Here is a 20,266-nt window from a genome sequence, read left to right as displayed (position 1 = left end):
ATTCTCCTGCCTCAGCCTCCCAAGTAGCTGGGACTACAGGTGCCCGCCACCACGCCTGGCTAATTTTTGTATTTTTAGTAGAGATGGGGTTTCACCATGTTGGCCAGGATGGTCTCAATCTCCTGACCTCATGATCTGCCAGCCTCAGCCTCCCAAAGTGCTGGGATTACAGGCGTGAGCCACCACTCCCGGCTCTGTTATAATTTTCGTTTGCCTGCTCAAGAGCGATGGGGTGCAGAGTTTCCAGAGCCATCTTGCTTTTGTCATACTTTTTTTTTTTTGAGACGGAGTCTAGTTCTTGTCGCCCAGGCTGGAGTGCAATGGCATGATCTCAACTCATTGCAACCTTCACCTCCTGGGTTCAAGCAATTCTCCTGCCTCAGCCTCCCAAGTAGCTGGGATTACAGGTACCCACCACCACACCTGGCTTTTTTTTGTATTTTTAGTAGAGATGGGGTTTTACCATGTTGGCCAGCCTGATCTCGAACTCCTGACCTCAGGTGATCTGCCTGTCTCAGCCTCCCGAAGTGCTGGGATGATAGGCATGAGCCACTGTGCCCGGCCTGTCATACTTTTTAAAACCCTCCTGACTGTGACATTCTAGAAGGGGAAGCAGGAGACTAGAAGGTGGTATAAAAAGAGAAAGGAGTTCAAGACCAGCCTGGGCAACATGGCAAAACCCCATCTCTACAAAAAATACAAAAATTGACTGGGTATGGTGGCATGTGCCTGTAATCCCAGCTACTTGGGAGGCTGAGGTGGGAGGATTGCTTGAGCCCAGGAGGTCGAGGCTGCAGGGAGCTGTGATGGTGCCGTGGTGCCACTGCAGTCCAGCCTGGGTGACAGAGCGAGACCCTGCCTCAAAAAAAAAAAAAAAAAAAATGAAGGAAGGGCTGAGCCAGGGTGGCATGAGCCTGTAATCCCAGCTACTTGGGAGGATGAGGCAGGAGGATTACTTGAGCCCAGGAGTTCAAGACAAGCTTGGGCAACATAGTGAGACCTTGTCTCAAAAAAACAGAGAAAGAAACAGGAACAAGGAAAGAGTAGGAAATGGAGAAAGAAGGAGGAAAAAAAAAACAGGAAGAGTTGAGGGGTTAGAGGAGAAAATGATGTGACTCAGGAATTCCACAGCTGTTGGTCAGCCTGGCAGTTCTGGGCATATCTAGTCACATCGGAGGTCCCAGTGTCCCCAAATTTGCATATCGAAGTGGTTTATTGAGCCCAAGATGCTTAGCCCTCACTAGCAACTTGCACCTACCTCCCTTCAAGTTTCCAGCCAGTAGTGGCGTTCAGATATGGGGGCTGCAGTGGGGTCCCACGAGGGAAAATTAGGTCTGGGGGAAGTAGCTGTCTCCTCTTTCTCTCCTCCCTGCCTTTCCTATTCGCAGTCTCCAGGCTTGCTCTTGTCTGCTATTTCCAGTGCTAATGAAGAGTTGAGGCAGAAGGGGCAACGGGCCAGGGCCTGCTGACAGCCAGGAAGCCTAAAGAGAAGCTGCCTGGCTACTGGCCTTTGGCTTCTTGCCCCCAATTCCTACTACCCAGCTTCTGTCTCCGGAGCTGCCTCCGGAAAGGCAGGACCTGATTCCATCCAGCAGCCTTGCTGCCTGGCGGGAGAGGTTGCCCCCACCTTCTCTGTGAGGCAGGCAGAGTCCCTGATTCTGCTTCTGGCAGTTGGGGGGCTCTTCTCAGGTTTCTTGGGGCCAGAGATTCTCAGGGTGGGGCTTGGGACCTCTGTGGCACTGTAAGGCTTTCCCAGGCCTTCTCAGGCTATCTCTATCCCCCACCCCATCTTACTGAGCCTCTCTGCTGTGTGGCCCCTGCCTCGCCTCCCACTTCCTTCCTTATTCAACACATGGAGGGTGTGGGGGGCCAGCTCTTGCCAACTACACACATGGGTGCACACGTGAGAGGCCTTACATCTTAAGGCACACATGCTTGATACATGTGTGGCCCCAAGCCCGTGAACGGGCTGTGCACCCGAGGCCTGCTTTGCCCAAATCACATTTCTTCTTCCCTCCTACACCCCTTCCTGGGGTATGCACAAGGGCTGCGGGATGGCCTGTGTCCCTGCTGCCCTTTGTGGGTATGGCCAGAGATAGAGCTGGTATTTAGGGGCCTGGCTGGGGGGACAGGCTTCCAGGGAACCCTTTCACCCTCATTGGGCTACAGAGATAGTTCCTCTTGGGTGGGGAAAAGGAGCAAGAACAGGTTGCCAGGAGAAAGCAGTGGAGGCTGGGCACGGTGGCTTATGCCTGTAATCCCAGCACTTTGGGAGGCAGATCACTTGAGTTCAAGAGTTTGGGACCAGCCTGGGCAACGTGGCAAGATCCCGTGTCTACAAAAAAAAAAAAAAAATACAAAGATTAGCTTGCATGGTGGCACATGCCTGTGGTTCCAGCTACTAGGGAGGCTAAGGTGGGAGGATTGCTTGAACCTGCAAGTTGAGGCTGCACTGAGCCATGTTTGCACCACTGCACTCTGGCTGGGATGACAGAGTAAGATCCTGTCTCAAAAAAAAAAAAAAGAAAAGAAAAGGAAAGGAAAAAAACAGTGGAGCCCTTCTGAGCTCTTTCTACCCAGCTCCCTCTGCTGGGTGACTGGAAGTCCTGGGTGGCCTGGAGGGCTCCTGGGGGAGCTGTGGTTTGCTGCTGAGCCTGTTGTCTGCTCATCTTCTCAGGTGTGTGGTTGTGTTGTTCAATCCCCGGAAACACAAACAGCACCACATCCTCAACAGTTCCAGGTAAATGGGCTGGGGTCCTCAGGATACCTCTTCCTTCTGGGAGCTATGAGAAGGGCACTGTCTAGAGTCTCTATGGCTCTGGGGGCTGGGACCTGGTTGGGTCCTAAAGCCAGATGGGGAAGTGCCACATGTGCCATTGGTGTCTGCTGGTCTCACCTTTTGAGAGGCTGGGAGGGAGCTAGGCTTAGGCCAGGCTGCCGGTGCCCCTCTGAGCCTGCCCCATCTCTTGCAGGAAAACCATCACTGCCCTTGCCTTCTCCCCTGATGGCAAGTACTTGGTCACTGGAGAGGTGAGTGAGGAAGAGGGCTGGCAGTACTGTAAAGAGGGCAGGTGTCCCAGCCTCCGCAGACAGCTGCGGTCCTAGGCCTGCTGTCACTTTGGCTTCTGAAACAGACACCAAATCCTGGTTTTCGCTGTACCTTAGAATAGTGGTTCTCAAGCTTTAGTGGACATCAGAATCACTTGGAGGGCTTGTGGAAGCACACATCACTAGGCTGGTCCTCAGAGTTTCTGATTCTGTAGGTCTGGGATGGGAGTCTGAAATGTGCATTTGTAACAAGTTCCCAGAGAGTGCTGATCCTGCTGGTGAAGGAAGCGTGCTTTGGAAACCGCTGCCTTAACTATTCCTTACCCCCGGGGGCCCCCTGCTGGGCTCAGGAGGAACGCTGCTGTCCCGGCGGCGTAGTCTTACTAGGGGCAGAAATAGACCTGAGTGCTAGTGGCTCTCAGTGCCGGCTGCCCATCGGAACCATTCAGGGAGCTTTGAACAACCTGAAGTACAGACGGCCACCCAGAGATGCTGACTAAAATCGGGGGCCACTTTCTTCCTGGTAATCACTGTCGCCCTCAGATCTTTATCATATTTCCTCTGTACCCTGCCCTGACTTTTGGCTGGGGAAGTGATGGTATCTAGTAGCTGAGGAGGCGAGGGCCCCGCTCTGGAAGACGAAGTGGGGCTGTATGCCTGTGGAGAAGTCAAGAACTCACTTCCAGTTCTTGCCTCCCTGCAGAGTGGGCACATGCCTGCCGTGCGGGTTTGGGACGTGGCAGAGCACAGCCAGGTGGCTGAGCTGCAGGAGCACAAGTATGGTGTGGCTTGTGTGGCCTTCTCTCCTAGCGCCAAGTACATTGTCTCTGTGGGCTACCAGCATGACATGATCGTCAACGTGTGGGCCTGGAAGGTGAGTGGCTGGGTGGGGTGGCCTGGCAGCCTCACAGGGGTCAAGTGTCAGCTGGGGAGGCAAGAGACTGCTGACCTGCACTGCTCCATTCCACCCCACTGAACCATTCTCATTCTAGAAAGTTATTTGAAGCAGAAAAGAGCAACTGTGTGGCCAAGCATGTTGGTTGAAGGGGCTAGCTTTATGCCTTCAAGGACTTCTGCAGGAAACGAATCCTTTCAGCTCCTCTAGAAAGGGATTATTTCCCTACCCCTCTTTTTCTGGCCAGTAAATTCTGGAAAGAAACACTTTTTCAAGTACAAATTCTAATTCTCCTCCATTCTCTGAGTCACTGTCTTCTTAGCTCCAAGAGACAGAGCCTTGATTCTTCCTTTGGCATCCCCTCCAGAAAAACATTGTGGTGGCCTCCAACAAGGTGTCCAGTCGGGTGACAGCAGTGTCCTTCTCTGAGGATTGCAGCTACTTTGTCACTGCAGGCAACCGGCACATCAAATTCTGGTATCTCGATGACAGCAAGACCTCAGAGGTGAGGTGCTGAAGCTGGGAGTAGCCACCAAGGCCCCTGGCAGGGCCTGCCCAGCCCACCCCAGGAGACTCTGCCCCACTTGGGCCTCTCTCTGCATTCCCAGCAGCCATGCAGAAGTTTTGGATGAGCCAGATGCTGTCTGGGCTGAGGAGTAGGCCCAAAGAGCAAGGAGGTGCTGGAGGCGTCCCCTGTACTCTCCTAGGGCCTAGTTTCCAGGGGCAGGCTCTGGGGTGGATGGGGGTGTAACAGTGGTGTGTGCCTCCACAGGGGCAGGCTCTGGGGTGGATGGGGGTGTAGCAGTGGTGTGTGCCTCCACAGGGGCAGGCTCTGGGGTGGATGGGGGTGTAGCAGTGGTGTGTGCCTCCACAGGGGCAGGCTCTGGGGTGGATGGGGGTGTAGCAGTGGTGTGTGCCTCCACAGGGGCAGGCTCTGGGGTGGATGGGGGTGTAACAGTGGTGTGTGCCTCCACAGGGGCAGGCTCTGGGGTGGATGGGGGTGTAACAGTGGTGTGTGCCTCCACAGGGGCAGGCTCTGGGGTGGATGGGGGTGTAACAGTGGTGTGCCTCCACAGGGGCAGGCTCTGGGGTGGATGGGGGTGTAATAGTGGTGTGTGCCTCCACAGGGGCAGGCTCTGGGGTGGATGGGGGTGTAACAGTGGTGTGCCTCCACAGGTGAATGCCACTGTGCCCTTGCTGGGCCGCTCAGGGCTGCTGGGAGAGCTACGGAACAACCTGTTCACTGATGTGGCCTGTGGCAGAGGAAAGAAGGCGGACAGTACCTTCTGCATCACGTCCTCAGGGCTGCTGTGTGAGCTCAGTGATCGAAGGCTTTTGGACAAGTGGGTGGAGCTGAGGGTAAGTACCTCCATCCCCAGGGGTAGGGTCTGCTCATGTCTCAGCTCAGGGGAGAACTAGTGCCCAGGGCTTCAGACTAGGGGCTGGTCCCTTGTGCATACGGGAGATCCCAGGAGAACGAAGCTTGGGGGAGCTAGAGCTTGGCCCATTTCCAGCCCTTGGTGATCTGTATAACTGCCTCCTCTCTGCTCTTTCTGTCTCTTTCCCCTGCTTTCCTCTTCAGCTCAGAACATAGACAGCTTCACAGTAAGTGGTGCCTGCACCTTCCTCTCTTTCTCATGCTATTTCTTTCTCTTCACTGGGCTTTTCCTACTGGATCCTCTGGTGCCTAGAAGAATCCTCGATTCCTAATCCCTGGCTGGACAGGGCTGAGGGGCTCAGAACAGGGCAGCTGGGCGGCTTTTCCCTTGCCGCTGCCTTGGCCGGTCCCTCCTCTTGGCAGGTGGCTGTTGATGGGTGGGGAGGAGAGAAGACTGAGTGGGCAGGTGGCCTTGCTGAGCTGAGCCACTCTGCCCACAGACCACAGTGGCCCACTGCATCTCTGTGAGCCAAGACTACATCTTCTGTGGCTGTGCTGATGGCACCATGCGCCTTTTCAACCCCTCTAACCTGCACTTCCTTAGCACCTTGCCCCAACCCCATGCTCTGGGGACAGACATTGCTAGCGTCACCGAGGCCAGGTGAGCTATGTGGGCCCCCCTTCCTCCATTTGTAGCCTTACCCCTGCCCAGTCTTTCTTGTCAGTGCCTCAGGGAGCAGGTGAAGAGTGTATTGATGCCCCAAAGATTATTGGGAACACCTCTTTAGACAGAAGAATTTGGGTTTATTGGTACTTGTTGCAACCAAGGAGACCCCACCCCATGGAGAACCGTGGAGAGTCTCAGTAAGTGGGTGTTAGGAGGGACATGTGGGATTTGGGTTTGCGTTGGGTGATTTTAGGAATCGTTCAAGGGATTGAAGTATTCTGGTTGGATGCTGTCCGGAACTAGGGGCAATTCTACAGTGGAACATCTTGTTAATTTATCTAAGAGGTGAAGGAAAGGTATGGGGCTAAAGCTGTATTTGGTCAAGAAGCCGCCAGCAGTCATGTCGATGGGAAAGGCGGTGTTTGGTCATTGTCATGGTTCGTTGTGGTTTGTATGGTGATCTTGTTTTTATCTGTGCACAGAGTAGTCTTGTTTTTGTTTTGCCCCATCACAGCCATAGAAGTATCTTGTCTAACGTTGGTGTTCTGTGAAGCTGTGTTCATCCGAACACCATGACCCAGCAGCTAGTGCTGGGTCAGGTTCCTGCTGATGGCTAGTAGGGGCTCCTTTCTTCTCTCAAGCAACTACTTCCAAACCTGCAGGCCCAGGGAGGGCTCCTCACACACTGCTCCTTCCATTGTGGATTGGCTTCTCTTTTCATTCCCTTCAGTCTGACCAGTGTGCCCTGTCCTCTCCCTACAGTCGCCTCTTCTCTGGAGTGGCGAATGCCAGGTATCCAGACACCATTGCCTTGACCTTTGATCCTACTAATCAGTGGCTGTCTTGTGTGTACAACGATCATAGCATTTATGTTTGGGATGTGAGGGACCCCTAGAAAGTGGGCAAGGTGTACTCGGCTCTGTATCAGTCTTCCTGCGTCTGGAGTGTGGAGGTATGTGGGCTGGCTGGCTGGCTGGAGACTGGCCAGGTTGGCTGGGATACCATTTTGAGGACAGAAAATAGGGATCCCCAAGTATAATCTTAGATTCCTGCTGCCTCCCTGTTTCTCCAGTGACTTCCCTGGGATAGATCCTGGGGACTGAGTTTGAATGTTACAGGCTTCCCCAGTGTGCCCCATCCTTAGTTTTGCCTCAGTCATCTTGGACAAGTTATTGAATTTGACCAAGCCTCAGTTTCCTCACCTGTAAAATGGTGTACTTGATTCACCTAATTGTTCTAAGAATAAAATGAAATAGTGTAAGTGGGAGACATAGAAGAGTGCCTGATATATAGTGGGTGCTTCCCCTTGGTCATGTTGAAGGGTATATACCAGTTATGTATGGCCTGTGACAGGCACTGGGTTAAGTCCTGGCCACCATTCCCTTTTTCGTCCCATTCCCTTCCATCTCCTTGGGTAGGCAGAGGACTGCTCCCGAATGGAGGTCTGATTGTGTTCCCTCGGCCCCTTCAGGTCTACCCCGAGGTGAAGGACAGTAACCAGGCCTGCCTGCCCCCCAGTTCCTTTATTACCTGCTCCTCAGACAACACCATCCGCCTGTGGAACACAGAGAGCTCCGGGGTGCATGGCTCCACCCTCCACCGAAACATCCTCAGCAGTGTGAGCCCTGAGGCTGTGGGGCCCTGCTTCACCCTCAGTGCCCCCATCCCCACAGCTATTGCACCTGGTTACTGGGAACTGGGTCCCTAGGCCTCGGCCTTCCAGCCTTCATTTGGCTGTGCTCTGTGTTCCAAGGGTTTATTGTGCTCAGCTTTCTTGCCCCTTGCAGCTGTACTGGTCAGGCCTGCTTCATCCACCTTTTCTAACCTGTTCCACTAGGACCTCATTAAAATCATCTATGTGGATGGGAACACCCAGGCCCTGCTGGACACAGAGCTGCCTGGAGGAGACAAAGCTGATGCATCCCTGTTGGATCCCCGTGTGGGCATCCGCTCGGTGTGTGTCAGCCCCAATGGACAGCATCTAGCATCAGGGGACCGTATGGGCACACTTAGGTAATGCCAGGCCCTGGGTGGGTACTGACTGCCTCTCATGGTGCCGAGTTGGGTATTTAGAACTTTAGGGAGGGTTTGGCTCAAAAAGATTGGGCAACAAGATACTTATTTACAAGGCAAAGATAATAACTTCACAATGAGTAAACCTAGCAGAAATCATCTTCACCAAGTGATCAAGGTTAACATCCTCGTATCAACATCATTAAGCCCATAATAGGACGTGCTAAGAAGGATGTGACATTGTTTCTGTGGTATTCTTACCAAAAATGCATAAACTCAATATAGGCATGAGAAAATATCCGACAAACTCACATTGAGGTACATACCACAGAGTAACTGATCAATACTCTTCAAAAGCATCAAGATCATGAAAAGTAAGGAAAGACCAGAGAACTGTTACAGACCACAGAAGTCTAAGGAGAAGTAACTAAATGCAATTTGGATTCTGGATAGGATCTAGAGTCAAGAAAAAGGACATAGTAGGAAAACTGGTGAAATTTGAATAAGGTCTCTAATTAATAGTATTGTACCAACATAAATTTCCTAGTTTTGATAATTGCACTATCGTTATGTAAGATGTTCACATTAGGGAAAGCTGGGTAAGGGAAATATAGACGCTCTCTGTTCTTTCAGCAACTTTTCTCTAAGCCTAAAAGTTCAAAAAAAGGAAAAAGGAGGAGAAAATGTAGCAGAGGAGGGGGCGTGAGTCCTTCCTGCGGCCTGGCCATGGCCTCTTCCCACCTCTCCTCATCTTTGCAGGATGCACAAACTTCAGTCCCTGAGTGAGATGCTGAAGGTGGAGGCCCATGACTCTGAGATTCTGTGCCTGGAGTATTCTAAGCCAGACACAGGTTAGGAGAATGCCCGGAATGGCACAGGTCTCCTCCAGTCCTGCCGGTGCCACTTATATCTGTCCCAGCTCTTGGACATGGGGTCGGTAATCTTTGGATCATTGGTGTCTTTGCTGGTTTAGAGGAAGACAGCTCTGTCCTTGCTCCGTGGTTCACATGGCTTGGGGATATGGGGCTCAGTTCCCTCGGGGCTCTTTGCCAGGCCCAGATAAGGGCTGTTCAGGGCACTCATGGGCTGATGGAGTTCTTTCATCCCCAGGTCTGAAACTGCTAGCATCGGCGAGCCGGGACCGGCTGATCCATGTGCTGGATGCCGGGCGGGAGTACAGCCTACAGCAGACGCTGGACGAACACTCATCCTCCATCACTGCTGTCAAGTTTGCAGGTGCGGGCAGGGTGAATGAGACACATCCTGCCACTCTCACCCCTGCTGCCATCTGCCTCCCACCTCCATGAGAAGGGTCTGCCCGTTGTGGGGGAGTGTTGGACAGCAGCTGGGAGGTCTGGAGCTGGTTGGGAAGATAGGTGGAACAGAGACTCTCAGTGCTGGGACTTGAGCCAACCAGGTTGGACTGAGGATAAGGAGACAGGAAAACCTGGGTTTCCAGGTTTAATTTAGTTGGTTTTCCCTGGCATGTAGAGTAGCTTGATGGGGGATCTCATGGAGGGAAGGTGGGAGGCAGGCTGCTCCCATGTGGTGAGAACAGTGGGAACAGCTGGGCTTCCCTCCTTCATAGCCAGTGATGGGCAAGTCTGCATGATCAGCTGTGGAGCAGACAAGAGCATCTACTTCCGCACTGCGCAGAAGGTGAGGGCACTGGGCTTTCCTGAGAGGGGCGGGGCAGGGCAGGGTCTGCCATTCCCTGCCTAAGGTTACAAGAGGTGAAGGGAGGCGCAAGTAGGGCTCTTGGGGCCTGGTGAGGCATTTGGGTGTGGGCCTGCCCACATGCTCCACCCCTGCAGTCTGGAGATGGAGTGCAGTTCACACGGACACACCACGTGGTGCGGAAGACGACCCTCTATGACATGGATGTGGAGCCCAGCTGGAAGTACACGGCTATTGGCTGCCAGGACTGAAATATTCGGTGGGCATCCCCTCCTCAGACTCTGCCCACATTCCTTCATCGCCCTACGGGGTCAGCTCTGTGCAGCTAAGTTCCCACATCTGTCGTTCTGTACAGGACTTTGTACCCCCTTGAGCCTACAGTACTTTGCTTCACCCAAGAGGTGGTAGCCTGTTTGCTGCTGGGGGTAGCTCCCAGAGAGTGTAGACTGGGAGTGAAAGCTGGCATTTCCATCCCCCAGGCGTGTTCCACCTTCACCGCCTCCTCATGAGAAAGAGACTATGTTTCTTACAGGATATTTAACATCAGCAGTGGAAAGCAGAAGAAGCTGTTTAAAGGGTCACAGGGTGAGGACGGCACACTCATTAAGGTAAGGACCCAGAGGGGGTACTGGACAGGGGCTCGGGGACAGGGTGGTGCTGGGTGTGAGGGACTGGTACTTCCCATGTCCTCCAGCTGCACACCCTGCTACTCCTCAGGTGCAGACAGACCCCTCAGGGATCTACATTGCCACCAGCTGTTCTGACAAGAATCTCTCCATTTTTGACTTCTCCTCAGGCGAGTGCGTGGCCACCATGTTTGGCCACTCAGGTGAGTGTAGCCTGAATCCCCGAGTAGAAGCTGATACCTGCGTAAACCTGAGTGAGTTCCACCCCCGGAACTTCACTCTTCTATTAGTTTCTTGGGACCCGCAGAGCTACCTATCCCTACCCTGCAGCCAACCCCTGTGTCCACTGTTGGGATGGAGAGGACTTGGTTGGGAATTTAAGGTGGCTTATAGACCGTATTCTTTGTTCTTCACAGAGATTGTCACTGGCATGAAATTTAGTAATGATTGTAAACATCTCATCTCTGTGTCTGGGGACAGGTGAGCAGAATCCAGCTTCCCTGAGAGGCAGATTCTTACTCTGCCACAGCACCCTGCCCTCCCCTCTCTCCATTTCAGTGATGTCTCTGGGAAGTGGGGTTAACAGGGATAGCTCTTGGCTGTGCTTGACCTGAAGTGGAGGGTGGCTCTGGTCTCCTTGCCATCCATGGATAAGGGGAACGAATAGCGCTAGCCATTCTACCTGCCCCTCCTTCAGCCAACTGTGTGGCTTTACCCCAGCTGCATATTTGTGTGGCGCCTGAGCTCTGAGATGACCATCAGCATGAGGCAGCGTCTGGCCGAGTTGCGCCAGCGTCAGCGGGGCGGCAAGCAGCAAGGACCATCCTCTCCCCAAAGGGCTTCTGGACCCAACCGGTGAGAACAGAATGTGGGCAAGTGATGGGTGGGTGTGCAGATGGCTTGCTGGGACCTCACTGCACTTCCTCCATGCTTTGGGCCTGCCATTCAGCAACTCTGTCTCCCAAGACCTTACCTCTCACACAAGGATCCATGATGTCAGCCTCTTCCCCCTGTTGAGTCTCCTCTCCCCCTATTGAGTCTCATCTTCCCCTCATTGAGTCTCCTCTTCCTTTTTCCCCCATTGAGCTTCCTCTCCCCCTATTGAGTCTCCTCTCCCCATGCCCTTCCTTGTCTCGGACTCAGGCACCAGGCCCCATCAATGCTGTCTCCTGGACCGGCTCTCTCATCAGACAGTGACAAGGAGGGAGAAGATGAGGGGACTGAAGAAGAACTTCCAGCACTGCCCGTCCTTGCCAAGAGTACCAAGAAGGCACTGGGTCTGTGGCAGTTGGGTGTGGGGGCAGACAGGCCCTAGTTGGTATGATGGCTAGATATGGTTTTTCTGAGACTGTGGGGTGAGAGCAGTGTGAGCTGAGGAAACTGAGGCATCATTGTGGCCACACAGGGTATGGGCTGATGGGGCCAGGGCTCCAGGGTTGGGTGGGGGCGGGGGGGGCAGGAGACACTTCCTCTGACTGCCTGTTTCTGTCTAGCCTCGGTACCCAGCCCAGCCTTGCCCCGAAGCCTGTCCCACTGGGAGATGAGTCGGGTGAGTCGCCATTGCTAAAATGTTCTTCCAAGGTTAGAGGAGGCGAAGGGAGCTGTGAGAACAGGGCTCTCTGGGCCTGGTAGGGTACTGGGGCATGGGGTCTGCCCACATGCTGCACTCCTGTGTCCAAGGAAGGCCTTGTCGGGGAAGTTGAAGCAGCTGGGCCGGTCCTGGGTGCGGGGTGAAGAAAGCCCAGGTATTTCCTTCCTGTGGACCAGTTGGGGTGGATGGAGCACAGGGTTAGTCAGCACTGGGGAGGTGGGGCACTTGTTCAGCTGCCTGGTGCCTGGAAGTAAATATCATCAGAGAAGAGCTCAAGGTGGAGAGGACAAAGGACCCCTAAGCCAGACAGTTAGAACTAAAATGCAGGAAATCAAGGATCCAAAGAGCGGAGATCTGGAGAAACAGTTCTAAAGACCCCGGTTAGGAGGTAAGCGGAGAACTTCCAGAATAGTTAGAGGGAAAAGGCCATGAGGGGACCCGTAACTCAGCAACTGCCCTGGGGTGGCCAAAGGGGGATCAAGGTGTTCAGAGCAAGTTCCCAAGCACCAGTACCTTCCGTTGTCAGCAACAGTTTCACAGAGTGATGATGCTGTGGTGTCTCTGGAGCACCCTGACCGGGCCAGGGGTCTCAGGCCTGGGCTATAGGTTTGTCCTTGGTGCTGTGAAGGGACTTTGGGGCCCCCAGCTATTGGAGTGATTAGGGTAGAGAGGCAAAAGGAGTGGTTGGGGTAGACAGGCAGAAGTGGCCTTTGCCCTGGGCTGGGTTTCTTGGGGGACTCTTTGTAGTAAGTGGTTGCTGCTGGGGCTGTCCTCAGAGTGGGAGACTTTTAGAGACCCCCAGCTCTGAGGCATCCATGATACCAGGTGAAGGCTGAGACTAGGGGTTCCTGTGCCAGAGGATGCGGAATGCAGCTAAGAGCATGAACTCTGGAGCCAGACTAACCTGCAGGCCACTTACTGTCTGTGGGACGCAGACTGGTCACTTAAGCCCCCTGTGCTTCAGTCTCCTCATCTGTAAAACAAGGATGATACTAGTGCCCATTTCAAAAGGTTGCTGTGAGGATGAAGTAAGCTAGCATGTGTAGTGTGCCAGGCACATAGTAAGGGATATGTGGATATTTGTTGATCTGACTGTGTGGTTGTTGTTACTCCTCCCCCACCCCCTACCTCCCACCAGGCACAGGAGTCCGTGGGGTTCCTGGACCCAGCTCCTGCAGCCAACTCGGGACCCAGAAGAAGAGGGCGCTGGGTTCAGCCAGGTGTGGAACTGAGCGTTAGATCCATGCTGGATCTGCGGCAGCTGGAAACACTGGCCCCAAGCCTGCAGGACCCTAGCCAGGACTCGCTGGCCATCATCCCATCTGGTCCCAGGAAGCATGGGCAGCAGGCCCTTGAGACTTCACTCACTAGCCAGGTGAGCCTGCTTTCTCCCAGCTCTCTAGAGAGTTCCAAGGGGCCTTAGGCAGCCTTTGCCACCAGCTGGGACCTGAGCACTGGTCCAGCTATGCTTGCTCTGCCCCTGTGGCACATGGGTAACCTGAACTGCAAAGCCAGGATGGGGGTGGCTGGGCTGTATGGTTTGGTCATCAGGATAGGCAGGGGAGGGGTTGGGGTGGAGAGGCAAAAGTGGCCTTTGCCCTGGGCTGGGTTTCTTGGAGGACTCTTGGTATTAAGTGGTAGCTGGAGGTTGGCAGCCCAGAGTGCTAATACAGTTCATCCAGAAGCTCACATCAGCAACTGGAGCCCAGCCTGGCTTCTCGATGTCTGTCCTTCAGCTTCCCCTTGAATGAGTGCACACCACATCCTTACTCACCTCCACCTCTTCTCCAAGGGGAGGGTTGGCCCCCAGGATACTCAGGGCTTACCCCCCAGCTACCACTGCCTCATCTGTCACCTCTGCTCTGTTAACATCCCTTTGTGTGTTCCCAGAATGAAAAGCCCCCTCGGCCTCAGGCTTCCCAACCTTGTTCCTATCCCCATATTATCCGATTATTGTCACAAGAGGAAGGGGTCTTTGCCCAAGATCTGGAACCTGCACCCATTGAAGATGGTATTGTCTACCCGGAGCCGAGTGACAACCCCACCATGGATACCAGGCAAGGATCCTGCCCTAGCCAGACCTCGTGCCCCCGTCTTCCCCTCCCTATGAGTGTTCTTTAGTCGAGGGAGGGTTGGCCCCCAGGATACTCAGGGCTTTCCTTCCAGCTCACCACTGCCTCATCCCTCACCCTGATCACAGGCAGGAGTCCAGCGGGGCTGCTGCCTACCCCTGCTCACTGCCTTTTCTTCTCCCTGCTGGAATCCTGACAGTGAGTTCCAAGTGCAGGCTCCAGCCCGGGGAACTCTGGGAAGAGTGTACCCAGGCAGCAGGAGCTCAGAAAAGCACAGCCCTGACAGTGCCTGCTCTGTGGATTACAGCAGCAGCTGCCTTTCCAGCCCGGAGCACCCCACTGAAGGTGAGGCTGTAGCCTGGAGGGAGGGGCCATGGGGGGTGGGGCCCGGAGGTGGGTGGGGAGGTTCTGGCAACAGATGGGTGCAGTGCGATGCCTCTCTCCCCTCCCCACACCCAGACTCTGAGAGCACGGAGCCCCTCAGTGTGGATGGCATCTCCTCAGACCTTGAAGAGCCAGCTGAGGGCGATGAAGAAGAGGAAGAAGAGGAGGGAGGCATGGGCCCCTATGGGCTACAGGAGGGCAGCCCCCAGACTCCAGACCAGGAGCAGTTTCTAAAACAGCACTTTGAGACTCTGGCCAGTGGAGCTGCTCCAGGTGTGGTCAGAGGGCCAGCATTTAGTGCCTGCAATTTGCCCTTCTCCCCTCCTTGCCTACCTGAGAGGAGGGTCCCAGGGTATAGGCTGTGGCTGGGGGTCTCAAGGAGGAAAATCTGGGGCAAGGGCTTGGTTTTTGCCCCAATTCATGATTTCTCTGACCTTGGTAGGGGCCCCAGTGCAGGTCCCAGAGAGGTCAGAGTCTCGGAGTATCTCTTCACGATTGCTGTTGCAAGTACAGACCCGCCCACTCAGGTACAGAGGCCCCCTACCCCCCAGCAGCAGCTCTGGCTCTCCTGGCCTCCCAGGGCTCCTGCCCTCTCCTCTCCAGTGTTCTGTCTCTCCATGCGCGGGGTGTTTTGCACTCCCGGTTTTGGGCTAACTGGCCTTTCCCCAGCCCTATCTGGCTTTGTGCTGGTTCTCTCCTAGTGCCCTGGTGCTATGAGTTTCTCGCCATTTTGGCAGGGAGGAGCATTGAGACTTCTCTGGGCCTTCTCCCACATTTCCTCCCTGTAGGGAACCATCCCCGTCCTCCTCAAGCCTGGCACTGATGTCGAGACCAGCCCAGGTGCCACAGGCATCTGGTGAGCAGCCGAGAGGCAATGGTGCCAATCCCCCTGGAGCACCCCCGGAGGTGGAACCGTCCTCTGGCAACCCCAGCCCCCAGCAGGCAGCCTCTGTGCTGTTGCCACGATGCCGTCTCAACCCTGACAGCAGCTGGGCTCCCAAGAGAGTGGCCACAGCCAGCCCCTTTTCTGGACTCCAGAAGGCCCAGTCTGTGCACAGTCTGGTGCCACAGGGTGAGGAGCCTGATGGGTTCAGTGCCAGGGTGCAGGGTGTATGGAACACATGTACATGCTGGAGGAGGGAGGGCCTGGTGTGGCCCTGATGTGCCACTCTGCTGGCCACTAGGTGTCCCTTAATGGGCATGTGGAGGGGAACAGCAGCTCTTCGGGATTGGGTGTTGGCACCTGGGATGCCTTCCTCAACACCTGACCTGTGTATACCTCTGTCTCCTTTGCAGAAAGACATGAGGCCAGTCTGCAGGCCCCTTCACCAGGCGCACTGCTGTCTCGGGAGATCGAAGCTCAGGATGGTCTGGGCTCCCTGCCCCCAGCTGATGGCCGTCCGTCTCGGCCTCACTCCTATCAGAACCCCACCACCAGTTCCATGGCCAAGATATCCCGCAGTATCTCTGTTGGGGAGAACCTGGGCCTGGTGGCTGAACCTCAAGCTCATGCCCCCATCCGAGTCTCACCACTCAGCAAGCTGGCCCTGCCCAGCTGGGCTCACCTGGTCCTGGACATCCCCAAACCACTGCCTGACCGTCCTACCCTGGCTGCATTCTCTCCTGTCACCAAAGGCCGGGCCCCTGGCGAGGCAGAAAAGCCTGGCTTCCCGGTGGGCCTAGGAAAAGCTCACAGTACAACTGAGAGATGGGCCTGTTTGGGGGAGGGCACCACTCCCAAGCCTAGGACAGAGTGCCAGGCTCATCCTGGGCCCAGCAGCCCCTGTGCCCAGCAACTGCCAGTCAGCAGCCTCTTCCAAGGCCCTGAAAACTTGCAGCCCCCACCCCCTGAGAAGACTCCCAACCCCATGGAATGCACCAAGCCAGGGGCAGCCCTGAGCCAGGACTCAGGTGTGCACAGCTCCCCAGCTCTCATCTCCTGCCCCATCCTTACTCTCCCCTCTCTGTTGGCCGCTGTCTGGCTCCATCCCATTTCTGTGGGTACAGCTTCTGGTGTTTCTTGTCCTGTCTGCTCCTGTCGCAGGTCCGTAAGTCACACCCCTGATGGTGAGACCCTCCTGCTAACCTTCATGATTTCCTTGTGACTCACTTGCCCATTCAGTGGCTTCTGAACTTGGGGCTGGCCGTCTCCTCTGGACCTTGTTTGTGTGGTGTTGGGGAGGCCGTTGGAAGAGAAGCCAAGAGGAAGGGACTGAGGGCAAGTGGGGGGTGCAATGCTGAGGGCTAGGTCTCTCCCGCTCTGAGTGTCTTGGGTGCGGAGGCCTGAAAGGGCTACATGCTGGGCCTCACTGAGCTGTATCCGTCTCTTTCGGAGCCAGCGGTGAGCCTGGAGCAGTGTGAGCAGCTGGTGGCAGAGCTCCGCGGCAGCGTGCGCCAGGCAGTGCGGCTCTACCACTCGGTGGGTGTTAGGTGCCCCCCGGCAGGAGGGCGGGCACGTCAGTAGTGCTGGGTGTTTCGGATAACCATGTCCAGAACAGTATGCTAAGGCTCTTGTGCTGACAGGATGGCACACTCAAGAACATCTTGGGCAGCATAGGTGAGGGGGTTAGAGGCCAGGCTAGCCTCTTGTACCGGGCACCTGCGGTCATTTCTGGTTAAGAGCTGGAGATTTCCCTCAGGAGGTGAGGCCTGAAGAGACCACACCTCCTAGTTGGCTCAGGACAATCCCAGTTTATGTCGTTGTCCCAGTGTAATTATTAATGGCATCCTTTTTCATATCCATGAATTATTTGGCCCCCTTAGACATAGGGGACAGTCCAAGAAGGCCCAAACTTTGAAAGAGAAAGCAGATTCTGCCGGAGTTGTCATAAGGAGTTGCTTATAAGATGTAGACGGTTCTGCAATCCAATGGGTTCCTCCTTGGGCGTCACCCCCAGAGTCTGCCTGCATCCTATGTTCCCTGGCCATACATGCTGATCTTGGCGGGTAGAGTTCCCAGCTAGTCCCTTCTGAGGCAGGCTGGACCCAGGTGGGGCCCCTCCCTTTTATATGTCTGTTGACAGGCTCCTCCACCTCACTTCTGGGGGTGCTGTTTCAGGTGGCTGGCTGCAAGATGCCCTCAGCAGAGCAAAGTCAGATTGCCCAGCTCCTCAGAGACACCTTCTCTTCAGTGCGACAGGAGCTGGAAGCTGTGGCTGGGGCAGTGCTGTCCAGCCCAGGCAGCAGCCCTGGGGCTGTGGGAGCCGAGCAGACACAGGCCCTGCTGGAGCAATACTCGGAACTGTTGCTTCGAGCCATGGAACGGCGTATGGAATGCAAACTCTGAGTTCTGGAAGCCTGTCCCAAGTGAATGAATGCCCCAGCGATTCCAAACTGCAGCCCCTCTGCCCCTCACCAAAACCTGCGGGGCTGCCTGGAGTGGAAAGCAGGGAGCAGTGTTCAGAGGCAAAGCAGCCTTCCCAGCCGCTCCTCATGGGGGGCCTGTATTTATTAATTTATTTCCCTGACTGTTGCCTCACTTCCTTGGAACTCCTGCCTCCACAGCCCCTCCAGTGGCAGGGACAGGTCTTGGGTCTTTGTCATCTTGGTGCTGTGAGAGGTAGGAGGGCAGCCTACCCCATCTAGGAATCTGGGAAGGGCTGGCCCTCTCTTAGAAGCCATTTGAAATTACTGCAGGGATTAGCTCCCTGTGGTGGAGCATACACAGGGTACTCTGGGGTCGAGGTGAGAGGTGATGTGGTATTCAGTGCCCGTCAGCCAACTGTGGGCCTTCACCTCTACCTGCACTTCCCCTCTCACACCAGCTGCACTCCCCTGGCTGCCAGAGCAGGGTGGTTTTCCCCAATACCTGGCAGCTCAGAAAGGCAGAGCCATCTGGCCCTCCAGGGTGTCCCCAGCCATCAGGAGACTTGAGTTGGTATTTGGACCTGAGCCCGCACATTCCACTCCCATTCTCCCTCCAAGAGGGGCCCAGCATTGTATTTCCCTGTGACCCCTTACTCTCCTGGCCAGAACTTGAGCCAGCTGTGGGACGTTGCTGCAGAACAGTAAGCCCTCACCTGGGCAAACATGAAGCTCTGGCCTCCTTTCCTCAGCCCCTTGTTCTTCCCTGTCCTCCACCCTGGACCCCAGCCGGCTGCTGGAGCCCAGAGGCCACCTTCTCCCTGCATCCTGAATGATGCTTAGTCAGAAGCCTGTGTTGGAACATCCCTCGTTTACAGGGCGCTGGCCTACCTCCTGAGGACCTCGGCCACAGATGAGATCACACGCATGCACGTGCACACATGTACACACACACACCTACCTGCACAGCACGCCGTTGAGTGTTGGTTGCCAGAGTATCTGGCTGGCTGCTGTGTGCCTGGTTTCCTCACATCCTGCCTCAGCTTCACCACCCTGGCTTATGTGGAACACCTATCAGGGAGCAGAAAAGGGGTGCAGTACACTAAGTGAACCCAGATTCTGGATTCTTGGTGTCCACAGCCTAGCTGATACGAGATGGCCCATAGGACACCTGGTTTAGGTAGAAGGAGCCTCCTCAAAGGCAGTGCTGGGCACCCACGGGTGTGCTGGATACTGGAGTTTGAGAGGAGGGAGGTGCTGGGGCCAAAGGAGACACTAGAAAAGTGGTAGATGGGACAGGTAAGTGGCAGAGGTGAGGGGATAAGTTAGAATGTAAAAGGGCAGTAATTAGGGGTGAGGGAAAGGAGATAGGGGACCCTAGGAGGTAGAGTGGGACCATGTCGTGAGGCAGTTGAAGAGTTGAGGAAAGGTTTTTCTGGGCCCTACTGCTCCCCTCTGCTGCAGGTAAGTCAGAGCAGCTTTACCACAGCTTCAGGCCACGAGAGCCCCTGCACCCGCCCTGCTGCGCCATAGGCAGAGGCTTATAAAGAAATGGGTTCCGGGCCAGGTGTGGTGGCTCAAGCCTGTAATCCCAGCACTTTGGGAGGCCGAGGCGGGTGGATCACGAGGTCAGGTGATCGAGATCAGCCTGGCCAACATGGTGAAACCCTGTCTCTACTAAAAATAAAAAAATTAGCTGGGCGTGGTGGTGGGCGCCTGTAATCCCAGCTACTCGGGAGGTTTAGGCAGGAGAATCGCTTGAACCCTGGAGGTGGAGGTGGAGGTTGCAGTGAGCCGAGATCGCGCCATTGCACTCCAACCTAGGTGACAAAGCTACACGCCATCTCAAAAAAAAAAAAAAGAAAAAGAAAAAGGGTTACAAAAGGTTCCCAGCTCCGGGGCATCAGCCTGAGTGCGCTTGAGCTGCTCCAAACCTGGCCCTTCCCCACTCCTCTAGCATCGCCACCCGCATGGCCCTGAACTCCCGCGGCGCCGGGGGCGGGCCCGTGCCTGCTGTGCCCCGACTTCCCACACCAGCCGCGCCCACCGCAGGTGGGACTCAGGTTCGCCCTCTGGGCCAGGTCCTTCACGAGGAGGCAGCTACCCTTCGCCAGAAGTTTGTGAGAATGTGGCCGCCCTTTTCCTGCCCTCTGCCCCATGTGGGTGGGGGGCCTCGTGGCCCGGCCGGCGCCCCGTCCCCTTCTGCATGTCTGAGGCCACCGGCAACCGCCGCCCCACTCCAGGTTTGCCCCCGCCCTGTTTTGAAAGCCCCTTATTTATAACTTTTATACTTTGTGCAGGTCGCGGCGCTTCCCGCCTCATCCTCGGCTGCATGGGGCGGGGGGGCTGTTTTTAACGTGCCCGTTTGTACTGATGTATGAACTTGTCAATAAACACAATTGTTTGTTAACCCTGGGATGCCGGCCCAGTGGGGCAGGCCGAAGCGGGCGCTGCCAGTCGCTCCACCGCTTCGCTGGCAGAACCCGGTATGTGTCCAGGGGCAGGACGGGGCGGGGTGCTGGGGGTGTGGCCTGCGGCGGGGAGGGCGGGGCGAGTGCTGGGGGTGTGGCCTGCGGCGGGGAGGGCGGGGCGAGTGCTGGGGGTGTGGCCTG

The 20,266-nt window shown here is 55.5% G+C and overlaps 1 pseudogene; it reads left to right on the top strand.

The window, feature by feature from the left end:
* The first annotated feature begins 2,614 nt into the window (after positions 1–2,614).
* On the top strand, positions 2,615–20,064 carry LOC117979217 (mitogen-activated protein kinase-binding protein 1-like; annotated as a pseudogene).
* The last annotated feature ends 202 nt before the right edge of the window (positions 20,065–20,266 follow it).

This window comes from Pan paniscus, chromosome 11 (assembly GCF_029289425.2).
Source record: "Pan paniscus chromosome 11, NHGRI_mPanPan1-v2.0_pri, whole genome shotgun sequence".
Classification (NCBI taxonomy): Eukaryota; Metazoa; Chordata; class Mammalia; order Primates; family Hominidae; genus Pan; species Pan paniscus.
The sequence above is the reverse complement of the archived record's forward strand: the minus strand, read 5'-3'. Positions and strand labels throughout refer to the sequence as shown.